The sequence below is a fragment of the Calonectris borealis genome, chromosome 5 (genome assembly GCF_964195595.1).
Source record: "Calonectris borealis chromosome 5, bCalBor7.hap1.2, whole genome shotgun sequence".
NCBI classification, from domain to species: Eukaryota; Metazoa; Chordata; class Aves; order Procellariiformes; family Procellariidae; genus Calonectris; species Calonectris borealis.
The window spans coordinates 34,472,735-34,489,630 of record NC_134316.1 but is presented as its reverse complement, the minus strand read 5'-3'; positions in this window follow the sequence as shown (position 1 = coordinate 34,489,630).

Below are 16,896 nucleotides of genomic sequence, written 5' to 3'. Positions count from 1 at the left end.
GGACTTCATTATTCTCAGTTTTCTGAAAAGAAAAAATGTTGAAATTGTTAGAATCAGGCAGTTTTAGCTGTGATTTTCTCCATTACAAGAAGACTGATTATGTTTAAAAGCAAAAGCAAACAAGCTATGATCTTGGCTATGCTAGAGCGTTTAATCCATGTTCAGTTGCACTTTGCCTGCAAACTCTGGAGAGGAACCAGTAAGGAAAGTGGAAAAAGAAATGTTGCTTTGATTAGGTTAGATAATTTGAAAGAGAAAGTGTATTTGAATATTCCAGATATATTCTGCAGTTAACACTTCTGTGAGGCAACTGAAGAACAGAAATGATTGTATTGCTGTGCCTGCCCCCCTGCTCCTCATACAGTCCGGGTACCTGGCAGCCTTGTATTTATTTATCAGTGCCACAGCCGGCTTTAGGACAGTGCTATTCTCATTTTTCAGGGGCAGGGAGGGAACTATGAGCTGCCTGAGTTCACACAGGACGTCGGTGCAAGAACAGGCAATGGAGCTCTATTCTCCTGGGTCGTGCATTGGCACTCTGACAACTGAACCCAACTTCCTTCTCTCTGAGCCTGGACAGGACACAGAAACGTATTCATTTGGCAAAGAGGGAGGGGAACCCCTGCATCCCTTCCTCATTTTGTTTTTATTTTGAAGGGGCCGGTTGCAGTTCTCATGCAGGGCAAGGTTATTTAAACTTGATGATTAGTAGCCACGTGTTTTTCAGTACTTCCTAATGTGTATAAGGGATGAATTCCAGACAGAGCACAAAATCTACATAACCACACGAAAAGCAGTACCAGTGGCTTTTACCATGTATATAATCAATGTTAATAATTCATTGTTGGTCAGTGTGCATCTCCATTTACTATAATTTATCTTTATATATAGGGAGAGTATATTTTTAAAGGTAAAAGAAGCAGCATGAATAGCATATGTTCAATGAAAAGGATTTTTTCTTTTCCATTCTTTCTTTTATCTGGTCTTATAAAGATAGATGAGAAGACAAATCTAGAAACTTTTTATAGTTGAGAGGAAGGTCCATTGTTTTGAATGACTTCATGATCATACTATTTATAAAACTGAATTTGTTTTCCTGATTTTCTGAAAAAGGTGCCTTCCTGTTTAAGTTAATTTTATGTGTATGTAATATACTGCTGTTGTACCAAAACGGAGTACGGTAGTAATATTTTATCATACTTATCAGTGTCAGTATTTTTTCTTGCTAGTTCTGTTAAGGTCGCACTGTTCTTTTTCAGATGGTCTCTCCATAAAAATGAGACCATAGGCGCTTTGGGGAAAAATGTAAGTTTTTCTCATATACAGAGTATGGATCTGTTCAAACACATTTTCATAATTTTAAAAATCAGATTAATTTTCTGCATTTGAAGAAAGATGCAGAACTTTTCTAAGAAATGTAGTTGACCTCAGGTTTCCTCAGGACCTAAGAATTCTGGTTTTACAGCCTAAAGTATATCTCAGTAGTCACATGTGTTTGTTACTTCAAACAAAATTGATTGTATGTCCGCATGTGTAATAGAGTGTGCAGTGTGCTTTGTAATGGGCTGAATTTAAGTAGTAGTAGATAGCGTGTCTTGGAATAGCAAAAGCGACAACACAGAGAATTATTATTTTCCTATCTAAGTTTGTCAGTTCTACAATGAGTTAAAAGCAGTAACTATTTTTCTTTTGGAAGTGTGCTGTGTATATCACAGCAGAGGGTGGAACTAAGGGGCAAAGTTGATACATGCTTAATGCCTCATAAACATCTCTGTCTTGATTTTGTTGTTCTATATATACAACTTGTCATAAAGGAGAGGATTTTAAAGAGATGAAATGGAGGGAGGAAAAATTTTAAGAGAATTGTAAAAGAAAAACCACTTGATAATCAACATGTATTTTTTATTTCCACTTTTATTGTTTTATTGAGTACAGAAAACATATTTGTTGTAGCTGGAAGGGAATTGGGTAGAACTATTCTGAAGAATTGTTCGGGGAAGGAAGGGGTTTTTAGAAAATTTAAATAGTGGAGGGAGAATGGAAAATATAAATTGAAGATTACTTTTAAAATCAGCATTTCCTTCTTCAGCTGGCATTGCATCTCTTTGTGGAAAAGAGAGGCAGCAGTTTTATCACTTAAGTTTAGCACTGGTCACTGTATTTAGTCTGATCTTGCAGTTGCTGTAAGAGCAACTGGCTCTTTAGGAAGCTAATTAAGTCACTAATTAAGACTTGCTAGTGGTCATCTCAGTGGGTTTTAGCTGTTTGTATTATGGTATGGTAAAAAGGAGGAGTAGGAAATTCAGTTGTATAATTTTCATATGCAATCTTCTTGTCACCCCACAGTGACAACATACGGGGACATACATTGATACTGCATTGGTCTCAGTTGCAAGCCATTAATAAGCTGAGTACAATTAGGCAGTTTAGATGTCAATGTCCTATACAATTTATATATAGATGGATATTGTGCATCTGTGTAGGGAAGAAGGTGCATTTCCTACTGAAGAATACCAGTGAACCACCAAAGGTAGAGGAAAGAGTTTTACATTTCATACAGTTTACTATTCAGCTGAAACTAGGAGATTCTTACAGTAACAAGGAGACATTAACATATCTGTAGAAGTTGTGTGTTTTAGATGTTTTGAATAAATGCATTTGTTTGTTTATACATGCATCTATCCATATCTACCGATCTACCTTAAGCCGACTTGATTTAAACATAATTTAGTAACTTGTAATTTTAATTTAACTTAACATAATTTAGAAACTTTAGTAACTTCAGTAACTATAATGAATTCCTTCCCCAAGATCTATAAATTGGGACCCTGGGAGTTAATACCCCATAACAAGTGTTCCTGCTCCACAGCATATACTTTGCTTTATCTGAAGGCTAAGAGAAGATATCCCCATTTGAACTGCATGTTTTAGATGGAGACTTGGCACCACAGGAATCACAAAAGTTGAATCTGTCTTCTAGTAATTGTTTTTGGCAGTGAAGGCTTCCTGGTACACAGTAAGGCATTGGGAGATGTGCTTGTCAAAATTTGTGAAGCTATCTATTATTATATTAAATATCATAGATATAACTTCAATCGTTAATCACCATCGAGAGTATAATCACTTGAAAAAAACAGGTTTTTGGGGGAGAGGGAGAAATAGTATCAGTCACTGGCAATTCCAGAGTGCAAAGCAAAGGGAAGGAAGAGCTCCAAATGCTAAGTTAGATTAGCAGTAGAACTTCTCAAAACTTACGTAGTGTTAGATTGATAATTTAGCAGAAAGCACAGTCTCCAAGAGATTGCTTCACTATTGAACAAATCCATTGCAGACATTTTAGTATCACACAATAAAAATTTGAAAGAGGGAATATGCTACAAACTAACTTAATCAATTGTAGAAGAATAGTCTCCTTGGAAGGAAAGCATATGCAAGGCAACCTTCTCTCATTTCCTACTTGCTGAGCAACTGAAGTTACTTGAAATGGCCTGAAAAATAGCCCTACCTCGCTTATCCCAAGGGGCAGTACACCCAGTAAGGTGCATTTGTCCCTGCTGATAGGGATGAACCTGGCTGTATATCCAGATTTTGTTCTACTATTCTAGATAGAGTAAAAAAGGAATAAAAAGACTATATACTTTCTTTGGAAAGACAAGCATATAGTTTGAATGGAAAATAGAAACTTTTATTAAATCAGCATGCAAAACGTGGCAAAAGTACAATTTCCCATTGTTGACAGCATGCATTACATTTGTCCCTCAATCAGAAGCAATAAATCCAAGTGGGAAACTAGTAAAGCATCAACCTGCCAGAGAACCGGTTGTACATTTTCTGCAGCACTTTGATCAGTGTGAGGGATTTTTCACAGCTGCTGTTAAATGATACTGGCCAGTTGAAATGTTGTGTAATTTTTGGATTTACATTCTGAATATTCAGTGAAGTGAATGCAGTCAATTTCACACGATACTATTACATGTCACCCCACGTGCCATTAACATTTTATTTGGTCCACTTTAGAAGACAGTGCTTGCCTGGTGTCACCAAAATAAATGTGGCCAAGTAAATACTACAGTAACCTTTTCTTCGCAGAGAACACTCTCATGCTTTTATTATTTACAAGTCACTTCTTACAACTCTGCCAAAAATAAAATTTCATGTGATGATATCCACTTATGTTCAGTTGATAGTATGAAGTCAGAAGTTAGTATCAACCCACTGGACCATAAAGAATTTTTCAGTAAGATGCTATCCAATTCCTCTGGAAGCTCATTATGTTCATAAATCACTCATAATGTGGAGTAAATAAGTGCAAAGGAATTTGATTCCAGGTTTCCATTCCTCTGTTGGACGTTGAACTCCTGCTGTAGCAACTGGAAAGGGTTAGCTTATTTGTTTGGTTGGTTTTTTCATGGAGACAAAATGGGGTTCAGAACTAATGTAAAGAATCTGGAGATAAATATCACCTTCACCAAGGAAATCATGTGGGAAATTATCTCTCTTTTGCACACAGGTAGCTTTATCCTTAAATACAAATAACTTATTTGGACTTTCATAGACTTTCTTCCTTGCGATCCTCCTTCTATTGTAGATATTTGAGGATTTTTTTGATTTTTTTTTTTTTTTAAGTGGAAGCCAGGAAAATTACAAAGAAATGCTAATATTAAAATTGTTTCTGATCTTTCTTTTTCTTAATGCAGTTAGGTCCAAATACACAATACCTCTGCATTTTCAATCAGTAGATTCAAATGATTATATTTGTGGATATGAAGTAATATGAGAATTCTAAGCACTGTTAAAGTAAATGATTATCTGCATTTATCTAAACTTATTGTGTGTTACTAAACCATAACAAACGAGGAGGGACAAGATTCTTGATTTATATAACTACTTTCCCTTATAGCAGTGCACCGTTCTAAGCATTGTATTTTTTTGTAAGTACTGCCATTATATTGAACAGAATTGGCTTCCTCGTTAAATACTGGATGTTATAGTTGAGAAAAACATAGGTACGGAAAAAAAAAATCTTAACATCACCCGGCATCACTAGCCAGTATATTCTTAGGTGTCTCTATCAGTCATCTTGTCGTTTCTGAAAGATGAAATCTGTCAGTCCTTACAATGTTGTACTATGCAGGGTGACTAGAATAGCCGCCAGCTCTTTAGCATCACTTCTTAAAACAAATCCTTATTAGCATTCTGATCCTGAACACGTCAGGAGAAGTCATTATATGTAGCCAAGCAACTGCATGTAGATATCCCTTACTCCATGTATTGAGTGCCTGGGTAGGTCTATGTATCAAATTTATGCAACTGAAACATGAACCAATATTATTCTTCATGCATCATCAACAACCATCTCATAGGCTAGCACAGCCCATAGGTTAGAATAAATTAAGGGATAACTTCCCTGATGAGCTGGAATCAAGGTGGGTTTCTAGAATCCTGGAAGAACGTTACTTTTCTAATGGTTGGGGCAAATTATTTTCTCATTGAAAAGATGAAACAGAGACAAATTCTGGAGGTGAGAGACTGGCTAAAAAATGCTGTCATCAGTTTGGAGGGAAGTAATACATTTATTATTAAAAATTTGTTCAGGAAGAAACCTTATGCTTTAGCATAATTACTGATGGTTATGCAAAGAACCTTCCACTGTATTTATGAACACTATGGAAAGTGGGATCAGGTTTTCTGGAACTCTGTTTATAATGACTTTGTCTGTTGAACTCAGGTTAATTATGAGGGAGGCCCCATCTGAGGGAGAAAGCACACCACAGAACAAAAGGGATCCATTTTTTCATTCTACTATTTGAATTTTATCCTTTTTTCTTTCATCTGTTTTCATCTTATGGAAGCGATTATAAGTGCTAATGAGACATTTGATCTTGCTTCAGGCAGTCATTTTCTGGTTAACACAACAGGGGTATCAAACATCTATTTTGGTATTATAGGAAGGCAACAGGCTGGGGTCATGTATTCTTGTCTCTTATACCCACCCAGTTGCGGCAATCCTTTTTCTGTTACCTGAAATACTTATTACACTATTTTATTTTTTCTGTCTGCACCTCTTATATGAACTCCTTGTCACTAATTTATGTCAGGAAAAGATATAACACTTACAGGTGTTTCCAATTTAGAAGCCAGTCAGAAGTATTCGAAACATTTTTTTTTCTTTTGGGAGCTAATTCTAGTCAAGTTGAGAATTACAGATGTGTTGTTTAGTTCAAGAAACAAGTGGTGACTGATGAGCAGAAGTAGCGCTTGAACCTGGGACCCAAGGAGTAGAGTTTAATAAATTGGGGTATCAGTCTACAGAGAACAGTACCATTTGAAAACAAGATTTCTTTCATGTTGGCTTAATTTTTCAGAAACCGTAACCAAACCTGGCAGTTCTGAGCCATTCATTTCATCAGTCTTATTTATCGGCAGAAAGTCAGAGAACGCTTTTGGGCTTGTGTTCCTCAAGCGTTGATAATTATGCATATAGACAGCACTGCTTGTATTGCGTAGTACACCCAGTGGAACTGGGAAAACAGTTTTGATTTAGAGGAAGCACTCTTGCAAAGACCCAAGGTATGTGTACCAGGCAGACCCAAAATATTTCATCCATTAGTATGAATTTTGCTTTTGAGGAAATAAGCCCTATTAATCACTGCTCTTTTGTCATGGTATAATCAGTTTCTCACTGATAACTTGCATGTGGAGCTCTTCTAGTGCCTATTTTCCATAAATTAAAGTTGGTGCCAATTAACCATTTACAGGAGACAGATTTGTGAGATCTCTTCTAGAAATGAACACAGGAGAACAGATAGGTTAATTAGTGGAAATACTTTCCTATAATCCAGTTGTTCTAAGTAATACCAATAATTTTTACAAATGTTCTTGCTCTGAGATTGATAGCAAATGCTGCTAAGTACCTCTGCATATGCATATGCATTAAGTCTGATGGTCAATGAAATGTGTTCCAAAGTTTTATCACAAAGCAGAATAGTATATGACCATCAGATATATTCAGTAGGCAAAACCAAGTTCGTGAATTGCCTTCGTTTTCTCTCACTTTACATTGGAGCAAAACTTTGGGCTTAGCTTAAGAAATAGCTTTTACTAGAGCATTTAAAAGCATACAAAAATTAGAAAAAAACCTGTGGGCTTTGTTTTTGATATGTGGAAAGAGGAGAATAGGCCTAGAGAGAAAAGAATAAATATCTCAAACTAAACCTTTAAAAGCTGGTGAATTGTCAGCATTTTCAGGTTTTTTTTTCCCCAAAATTTTTCCTCTGAAAAAATCACCAAATATTTTTTTGTTAATACCTTATTGGGAGCATCTCTTTTAAACACTGGATTTTTAAAAACATAATTTTAGTTTTTTGACTGAACATTGTTTCTTAATTAGATTAGTGTGATCTTTAAAATCAGGCTTCCAATGCAATAAATTACAAGCACAAGTTATCTTTATATAAATAAATCGTTATAGTTACTTGATAAGTATTTCAAGTTTCAAAACTTCAAAGAAACTTTAGATTGAAAAAATTAATTCCAATGAAAAAACATTTTTGAAAATCTTTCAAAATTTTCATCTTCAAAGATCTCTAATTTTATGAATATTTCATTAAATATTTCTGCTAGTAAACATTTCTTAGAATATTCCTGAAACATAAAAACAAAGAGAATGGAAAGAAAATCAAAGCATGTTAAAAAACTGAAATGAAAATGTACAGAAATGGTTTTTTTTCTGATTATCATGCAGGAGCATGTGAAACTGAGGACTAGAATCTACAGTCATTAAACATGTTCTTATTATTCTTAACTTTACAATTATGCAGTCCTATACAAATCAGTAAAGATACCCACATATATCATGTTAGCTACGGTAAAACAACTCTACAAACACTTATGCCTTTAGGTTACAATTAGATGAATTGATTTTACTCAGAGTCTAACTCGTAAACACAGATTATTTTCAGGATCGGGACCCACAGCAGCAAAAGATTAGGTTTTAAAGTGCTTTTTTTATATGTTAGACTTTGTTAAGTCTACTTAGAAGAGTGTTAGGGAGAAGAGGACATGTTTTTTAAACTGGACAAGTTTCTGACACATGCTGTCATATTTAGAATACTGGTTCCTGACATAGCACTTTTTTCCTCCTTCAGAATATGACTTCACATTTCAGTAGTCCTCAAATTCACAGGCACATGTCAGCTTCACCAGCTGCTCATTAATTTATGTATTTTAAAGAAGGTAGGGAAATGTGGAAAGCTTGTTTCTTATCAAGTGAGTCAAGTGTACATGTGAAGGTAATAATGAGGAAACATAATGAGTTAACAGGAGAGAACTCCCACTCTTAATTCCTTCCTGTTAGATGAGCTCCTTCACCAGAGTTTGAGCTCGTAATGCACACATTTCTAGCACAATGTTTCTTATTTTAAAAGAGTTGTGATTTATTGTATGGAGGTGGAGAGAGCTGAGAATCCTATGCACATTAACGATTTTAAATGAGGAAAAAACCCTTTTTTTCCCTGCCTTTGCTTTTCTGGTAGAACTTTAGCAGACAGAATATTTAAGCATGATGGTTAATTTTATATCAAATTTGGTCCGGCCACCAGTTACTTTCTACTTCTGCAGGCTGCTTACTCTGTCACTTAGTATTAGATGTATTACCCACAGAGCAGTAATTACATTTGACACATAATTATTATGGTTTTGATGACAAGAAGGCCTTTTCTTTTCCTGCTTTCATAACATATATTCCTGAAAGTGCTGGCTTGCTGAATACAGTTAGTTTAAAAGCACTTGGATTTAAATTGAACCCTGGGACAAAGAACAAAATGGAAAGGAAAAGAAAGAGCGAGCACATTCGAAAATTCCATAGATGATCTCACACGAGTCGATTTTGAACAGGAAAGAAAGCCTTTAAGTGTTGTTAATGCAAAAGGAGAAGGAGCTGCCTGGCTGCAGCCATGCCAGATCCCCAACAGGAAAGGAGTGCTTTTAAAGTTAATAAACTGAAGGAGGTTTGGAAAAAACGGAGGCTCCTGGCAAGGCCACATAAACTACACAAATGAGTTTCTAATCTTGCCACATGGGCATTTTTCCAACTCTGCACTCTGAGTCACCCCCAGCTGCAGGCCTGGATGAGCAGTTTAACAATCCTTAGCTTTTTTTTTCTTTGCCTTTTTTTTTTTGTTTTAATGATCAGCATTGGAGTATCGTGTTTCTGGAGCCTGGGGGCTGTGTGGTATTCAAACAGGGAGAGTGCTTGGAATTCCTCCAACCCTACCTGCAGCTGCCTCTCTGCTGAGGTTAGGAAAGCTAGAGCTGCAAACTTTGTGCTATTACCTCTTCCTACCTCATCTCCTCTTGATTTCTCATAGCATGCATGGGGCGAAGTACAGATGGGAGGATGCTAAGTATTCTTCCTGTCTTTTTAAAAGAAAAATTACAAGACATGGCTGGAACAATGTTAATGCTAGGAATCCTTCACTGGGAATCAAGCGGTTTTGAAGGAAACCTGAGTGGAAAAAAAATGACCTGGCTTCCTTCTCTGATCTGAGTGCTGAACACCAGCATCAAGGAAGCTGTACTTGATGTACAGGGCATCCTTCCTTTTGATGTGAACTCTTCAATCAGTGCTGAAACAATGATAATCAAATTAACATACTATAAAGCACCTCTAATTTTAGCCTGGTTTGTTATTGTAAGAGTTGGTAAGGAAGGGTAAAGGGGGAGGTGGAGGCTGCCGTGAATGACTAATGCTATATTTCAGCCCCTTAAGCCATATTTAGTAATGTGGGATATAAAAATAAGCTTTCAGTACAATTTTTCCTATTTGACTTCTGTTTCCTTTCTTCTGTTCCCTCTCCTAAAGATGGATTTAACTAATTACTCTTTTAGCTGGATGTTGATAGACAGGTATTTATTATTGCTGCTGTAAGCCCTGAAATTTTTTTTCCACAGTGAGTCCACAGACATATACATTAAACTCCAATTCTCTGGGGCTGTCAGAGTTACAGACCAGCTCGAGGCATAGCAGTATGATAAAGTTTTCAGGCCCTGTTTAGTTAAGGCTGAAAATCTGGGACCTAGCCAATCTATACCACTCAGGGCTCTTTTCACAGTCCAAAATGATTTGGCTTAAACATTTCCAACTGTGATGAGGTCCCATTTCAGTGATTATACAGTCATTCACTTTTCCACATCAACATCAAAGTCATTAACAACTGAGTATTATTGCATTGGCTGGAATTCAGTTAAGGACTAGAGGGATGTTGCTCTTTATTAAGATAAATCATTGCCTTGGTTATGTCACCCATGAAATAATCAATTTACTGTGTTGGTTAATTTCCTCCCTCTTTGATCTGTGAATTAAATTCAACAGATCATTGTTTCACACAACTGCCCTGCAAAGGATGCTTTAAAAGAAATGTACCACATTTTCTAATGGTAAAAGTCTGGTAACTATGTAAAACAAGATGACTGCATGTGGCCTGAGAACTTTGGGTTTTTTCCATTCTTCATTTCAACAGTTTCCTTTGAAAGCTTCAGGGGAAAATGAACTATCAGCACCTATTTGGGTGATCCTCCCTCAAAATTCCTGAGGAATTACCAAGAGGAAAGAGAAAAGCTAGCAGAATTGACTCTGAAGCCTTTAGAGGAGTTAGGTTTGTGCCAGAGCCAATGAAAATGTTTTCATCTAGGTGTATGGCAATTTATTGATAGCCTTTTATGAGCTTTACTTACAGAGATGCCTGTTGTAAGGAATTTTTTAGAAAAATCCTACTCTTACAACTAGCCAAATATTCTGAACAAAATAAATCTGAATACTACAGTGCATTGGTATTGATTCATATTCTAATCTTCTTTTGCATTGAACTATGCATTCTGAAATTAAAATGTATATGTTAAAAGTAAGTCCACATCAACTATGGAACTCACTATGCCTATAAATGAGAAACTGATTATGAGAGACTAAAAACCAAATTTGACTCTTGGTGTTGCAGAATTTCACAGCATGTTGGGTATTTAAGTCTTATTTTTCAAAGATTAAAGTCTCATTTTTCACAGATTAAATTAGACTAATTAAAATCAACAGAGACTTCCTCGGTACTTCTCTACTGTAATTTAAGCTCAGATCCATGCCTCTTCTCAAACTTGAGCTCTTCTCATGTCTATATTCTTTAGACTCAAGTCCATGATCCATCATGAGCTTTGAAATATAAAAGCAGTGTGTGATGTGGTTTAAGAATTTGAACTCAGGTTATGCCGTAAAATGTGCCCAATTATTCCCTTACCGATAGTGTCGCTGGGCTGGGCTGGCCAAGGCTATACCTGCTTGGCCAAGTCTATTACCACATTTCCCACACTATTTTGCAATGGTCCCACATCCCCAGCGTTAGGCAAATAAACCCCTCATGTTGCAAAAGCTGCTTGGTCTTTGAAGGCAGACAGTGAACAAATTAGGGAGAATGTTGTATTCTTGCCCAAGCTCACACACTTGTGCTGCTAAGGTTACTGTAAATGGTAAGCATCTAGTTTTGTTAGATTTTGAGTTAAACTGTATGTAATATTAGGTTTCTGATCATGGAACCAAGATACAGAACTTCTTCCAAATTTTTATGGCTTTAGGATTCTAGAATATAGATTCGTGAGTAGAAATGCTAGTATTTTTGAAAAAAAAACCATAATACTATTACTTAAATAGTTGAACTGAAATTCCTGACTGAACTAAAAATAAATGAATTTCTTTGCTAATTCCAATTCCCATTGTATGAGTAAAATATTTTCACTAATTCTCAGGTCTAAGTTATGGATTAGAGCAACAGATTAAGAATTTATACTACTGATTTATTATAAGAATAACACTACAAGTTCACTTCAAAATTAATGAAAGTTGATTGCAGATTGGTATCTATAGCAATTACTTACAGTGTTTCTTCTCACATTTAACATTTTAAAATGGTCTCTCCAGCCTCTGCAAAACTTGGATGCAATTTCATGAAAGAAAAACAATTTGCATTAACAAAAGACTTTAGTACACTTGAAAGTCGTCTTCATGAAACAAAATATTCCGTAGCTGAGTATATAGGAGAATGAACACTGATGAAAGTTCAAAGTCAGAACTATGTAGCAATTCATTGTAAATCAGTCAGGATATTCAGAAGATGTGAGGAAGCTTAGTATTGAACAGCTAATTGCAACTGCAGTAAACCTGATTAATGCACATGACAATTTAACCCTATATTGCTTATAAACCTTCTCACTTGGCAATCAACCTACTATTTTCTAATTAATTGCATTTGTTAGTTTCTCCTTGTCAATTGCTTCGTATTCATAGTCTTTTGACCAATTAGTTCTCATTTCTAACTGAATCAATCTCAGGGCAGAAAGTAAAAACATAGCTATTCCTTATGCGTGATTACTTATTTTGTCAACATGAATGCATAGTAACTGCAAGTTTCTTCAAGCTGTTGTGGGATATTTATTTCTTAGAGTTTCCATAAGGTCATACACTTAGAGTTCTTAGATGACAGAAACTCCTGGTGGAGTTTTGAACACACATTTAGCTTTGTAATTCTGCTTCAGGCAGTAGCAGGCAAGTTAAACAATCACTGATTGACTTTTATTAACTCTGATTTGTAAGGCTGATAGGCTCAGGAATGCAACCTATAGACAGGTTCTTGAAATCCAGCCAAGACAAGAATCCTATAGAAATTCCAAAAATAGGAGATAATACTGTTCTTGCAAACTGATTTTTTAATTTAGATAATATTCTTTCCTCTGTAAGGTGTTATTTTTTTTCTACTTTATTTGAAATTTTCATCGATAAATTTGTGATTATTGAAAAAAAATTACCTATCAAACACTCGATCCTGTGCCATCTTATATGACAACAAAAAAATATTTTTTCCACTAAGATAGCTGAAGAATTTAAGTTGAAATGTTAACTGATGTAAAATTAAGGTAATGGTTTCTTTGGCATAAACTGGCTTTGCTAAAAGCCCTGAGGAAGATGCTGCACAGTGAGACTCCCAATCTGTCCTTGGATTATCCCCTTGCTCCGGGGAAACTGGAGCGAAGCTGTACTTGGCATGCATTGCTCTCCCTACTGAGCAACTTCATTCAGCCCAATGAAGTAGAGAGAGCAAAGGGCCAAAATTTTACCTTTCTCTAGGCTACCCCCCTGTACAGGGTGAAACACAGCCCTGCTAAAAAACATTCTCCATCCCATGCTGGTTTTCATAGCTATTCCACATATCCCATGATCTCCCTTGACAGATGAGATCTGTACAAGCCAGTTCCTGATTGTATAAACCATAAGTGATGTGATTTCATAGATTTTGATGTTTGTGGGATCTCAGGTTCCTTTTTCGTTTTAAGAGTTTGTTTTGGATTCCATGTTTGTACATGGAATTTATTGAATCACTAGACCTGTAAATAAAACTAATTTCTCTTATGAACATATAGTTATAATTACGTATTCTAGGGAAAAATTGTAATTAGAGATTTGGGTTTTATGTCTCTGTTTTATTTTTCATTCCTATATCAAAATGCACCTGTCATAGTGTTCGGTCCTGCAAACTTTCTATGTATGAATCCCCAGACTTCGCAGCAGTTCTTTAATTTTGAAGGGCTTATAGAGACAGCCTCAGAATCTCTAAGTGCATTTACACGTTTGAAACCACATACATTAGTTGGATCAATGTCAGTGAAAATGCTTAACATTCTTCTTCAAAACAGAATCTTGAAATCTGTTAGCCTCCCTCTCATTTTTCCATTATCTCTCCTTGCTGACTGCCAAACAGGAATAATTCTTCCAAAGCCTTGAATACCAAATCTATTACTCTGTTCTATATTAGTTCTTATACCCTCCCTTGAGTGCTTACGCAGTGGATGAGCAGTGAAAGGAGCACTGTAGTTTGCAATAGCATATAAAAGATTGAATCTGTCAGCAATTGAGGTGCTACCGTAAATTGACTTTTCATTAAAATTTTGCTTTTGCTTGTCCATTCGTCTGCTATATTGCCAGTTTACAGGAAGCAAACAGGCACTGGAAGTTCATTAGTATCAAGTAAACAGCCAAGTGAAACTATTACCCAAATTTCAAATGCGAGTTCTGCCCATCACCCATGCTGGAAGCTGAGTGGCAATGCAACTAGATAAAGACATTTCCTCTTACTCATGCAAAATGGTATTGCTTCTGCTGAGAAGATTACTGTATATGATGAAGAAAATATTTGGCACGGTGATTTCTGCTTCAAAAGAACAGAAATGCCTCTCCTAGACAATGAGCTTCTATGGGCAGTTAGGGACCACTGGCAGCACAGATTTTTGGAAAAACCAAAAAATGAACTTTCTTTAGATAAATACTTTCTGCCATCGTTTGATTTCCTATTGAAATTTGCTTCTGCTGAAAAAAAAATGACAGGGAAAAATTGTGAGTAATCTCAACAGCTTGTCAGAAGAGAAACATATTCCTGAGGTGACCTACCTGCCTCATATTAAGGCTTTTTTTCTCAACAAATTGCTGTTAATAAACATTTGTTCAGCTACATATCGAGTGTTTTCAAATGAATGATTGTGTGATTTCTGTTACTGAAATAAAACATAACTGTGATCATGTTCCTTAAAACCAGTTCCCTTTCTCCATTTTTTTCTATGCAGATGTGCTCATTTCCATGTCATGCTCATGATGATCCATGAGCATAAATATGGAAAACTTTAAAAGAAAGACACTTCACTGTACAGATCTGTTGTTTTCCATTCAGTAGAGACCAGCATGATCTAACCAGTGTTTTCTTGCACCTGGAATCTGGTCTATCACAGAGGTTTTTTGGGAGTGAGGTGGAGATACTGGCTCACAAAGGCAGTTGACTGGAGTCTGACTGGCTGTCTCCAGCTGCAAGGACGAGGTGAGGCTTCAGCCTGCCTTGTCCACTCACACACCTGGGTACACCCTGGCAGCTGAATTGAAACCTGACCGTGGTGTTTCAGCATGGTCCAGGGAGGAGTACAGCAGGGTCTGATAACACTCGTCTGTCTTCTCTGAATCAAAAGAACAGACATATTGTGTACTTGTCCTTGCCACTTTCACTTAATTAAACTTTTGAACATTATTACTGGGCAGTGGAGCACTACTGTTAAAGGTGCAAAGTGGAGTACCTGAAAAAGAGGGACTGAGACAAATTTATCTAAACATTTTCATTAATTCTTAAGGTGGCCTAAGAGATGAGAGATTCAGGCTCAGATTAATTCCTTAACTGATTCAGAATGGGAACTGAAATCAAGATTTATATCTTTTATACATGTGAGCTAGCCAGTATTCTGAGATGACTGTTCTGTCATGGGGAATCTATAAAATATTTAAACAAGTTTGAAGACTGTGAGCAGGTAACTCGATTATTATATTGCCAGGTGGTTATGTTGCTCATCTGAGTTCCAGTCTTGCTGAGTTCTCTGCACTAGTGAATATTCAATATTGTACATAAAGTATCTATGGAAAAAAGAGAATGTCACTTTAAAACATACACTATTCCATTCGTTATGGTATCCCTATGAGAGTCGTTCAAGAGAAGGGAGTTAACTTTTGGTCTTCAATACCATCTATGAATGCACAAATATGAAAGCCTTCAAATTTTTAGGTGTTTAAGCCTCCATCTCTTTTAAAACCAAAAATTGAAACTAGGTCAAACTTACTGCTGACACTTTTACATTTTTTTCCTTTTATTTGTCAAAAAAGTATCTAGTGTGGCATACAATTTGAGATTTGACTGAACCAGTGAGTATTCTACTAGGAGCTCTGGGTACAGCAGGGATCCTCCACATCACCCAAATTATTTCTGGAAAATGTAGGTACAATCTATTACATTAATTTTTGTTTTAATTCAGCCAACAGTGTTGTTTACTAAGATGCAATACACAAAGATGTTATAGCATGCAGTGAAAATGTATAGATATCAAGTTATTTGGGAATAATATATCATACACAGTAATTACTGCTGAAGGGTCTAATCAATTTTAATAGGCATATTTTAATTCTGCTGTCCTTTTGTGTTGATACATGTTACAACTTCTGGCAATATTCTTCAATACTGTCACTAAAAGAAGATCAATTACAGTATATCCTTTTAACAAGTTTGAAATAAAATATGCTAAGGATATTAAAAATGTGCCAAGTATGTTACGCCCACTGCTGGTTTCAGTACTAGTAAATTATCCTGTTTTGCAAGACACTGCCTGTTGCTGTTCACAGATTATGTGAATAAACCTCCAGCTTTCATTCATTACCTTCTATTTTTGAGCAAGAATTTGGAGGAAATTTGTATTTTTAAGTGTTCATAAGTGATTAGACACAATAATGAAAGCAACTAAAAAAATCTAGCAAGTTTTTTCCACCTACAGATTTTCCTTTCTTTACTGTGGGATAAAATAAGTCTGACATTTCAGCCTCTAGCTACAATATAGGTTTTTCTTATTAACGGAGCTTGTTTATTACAAGAAGTTGCTTTGATATAGTGCTAATTAGGAAATATATTCTGAAATATATAAATTGTGTTTTGAATGGAGATTGTGTGGGTGAGGTAAAAAAATGGAGTGGCAAACCAGTTTAGAACAGAGAAGAGCCTTTTAAGACATGCTGTATTGTATAGTGAAGGGTACTGAGACTTCAAAGGCACACATGGAGAACATTTTCTCCCACTGGTCAAGTACTTAAATACAATATAAGCAGCAGTTTTCATAGCTCTTCCAATCTTCAATACACTTGCAAAATTGTATATAGTGATAAAAATTGAGTTAGCTTCCTCTCTTCTAGGGTAAGCCGACAGCTTCTGAGGAGGCTGGCAAAAGTTAATACATCAACAATGCAGCTGGACCATCTTGGCTTTTGTTGGATGACATTAGAAA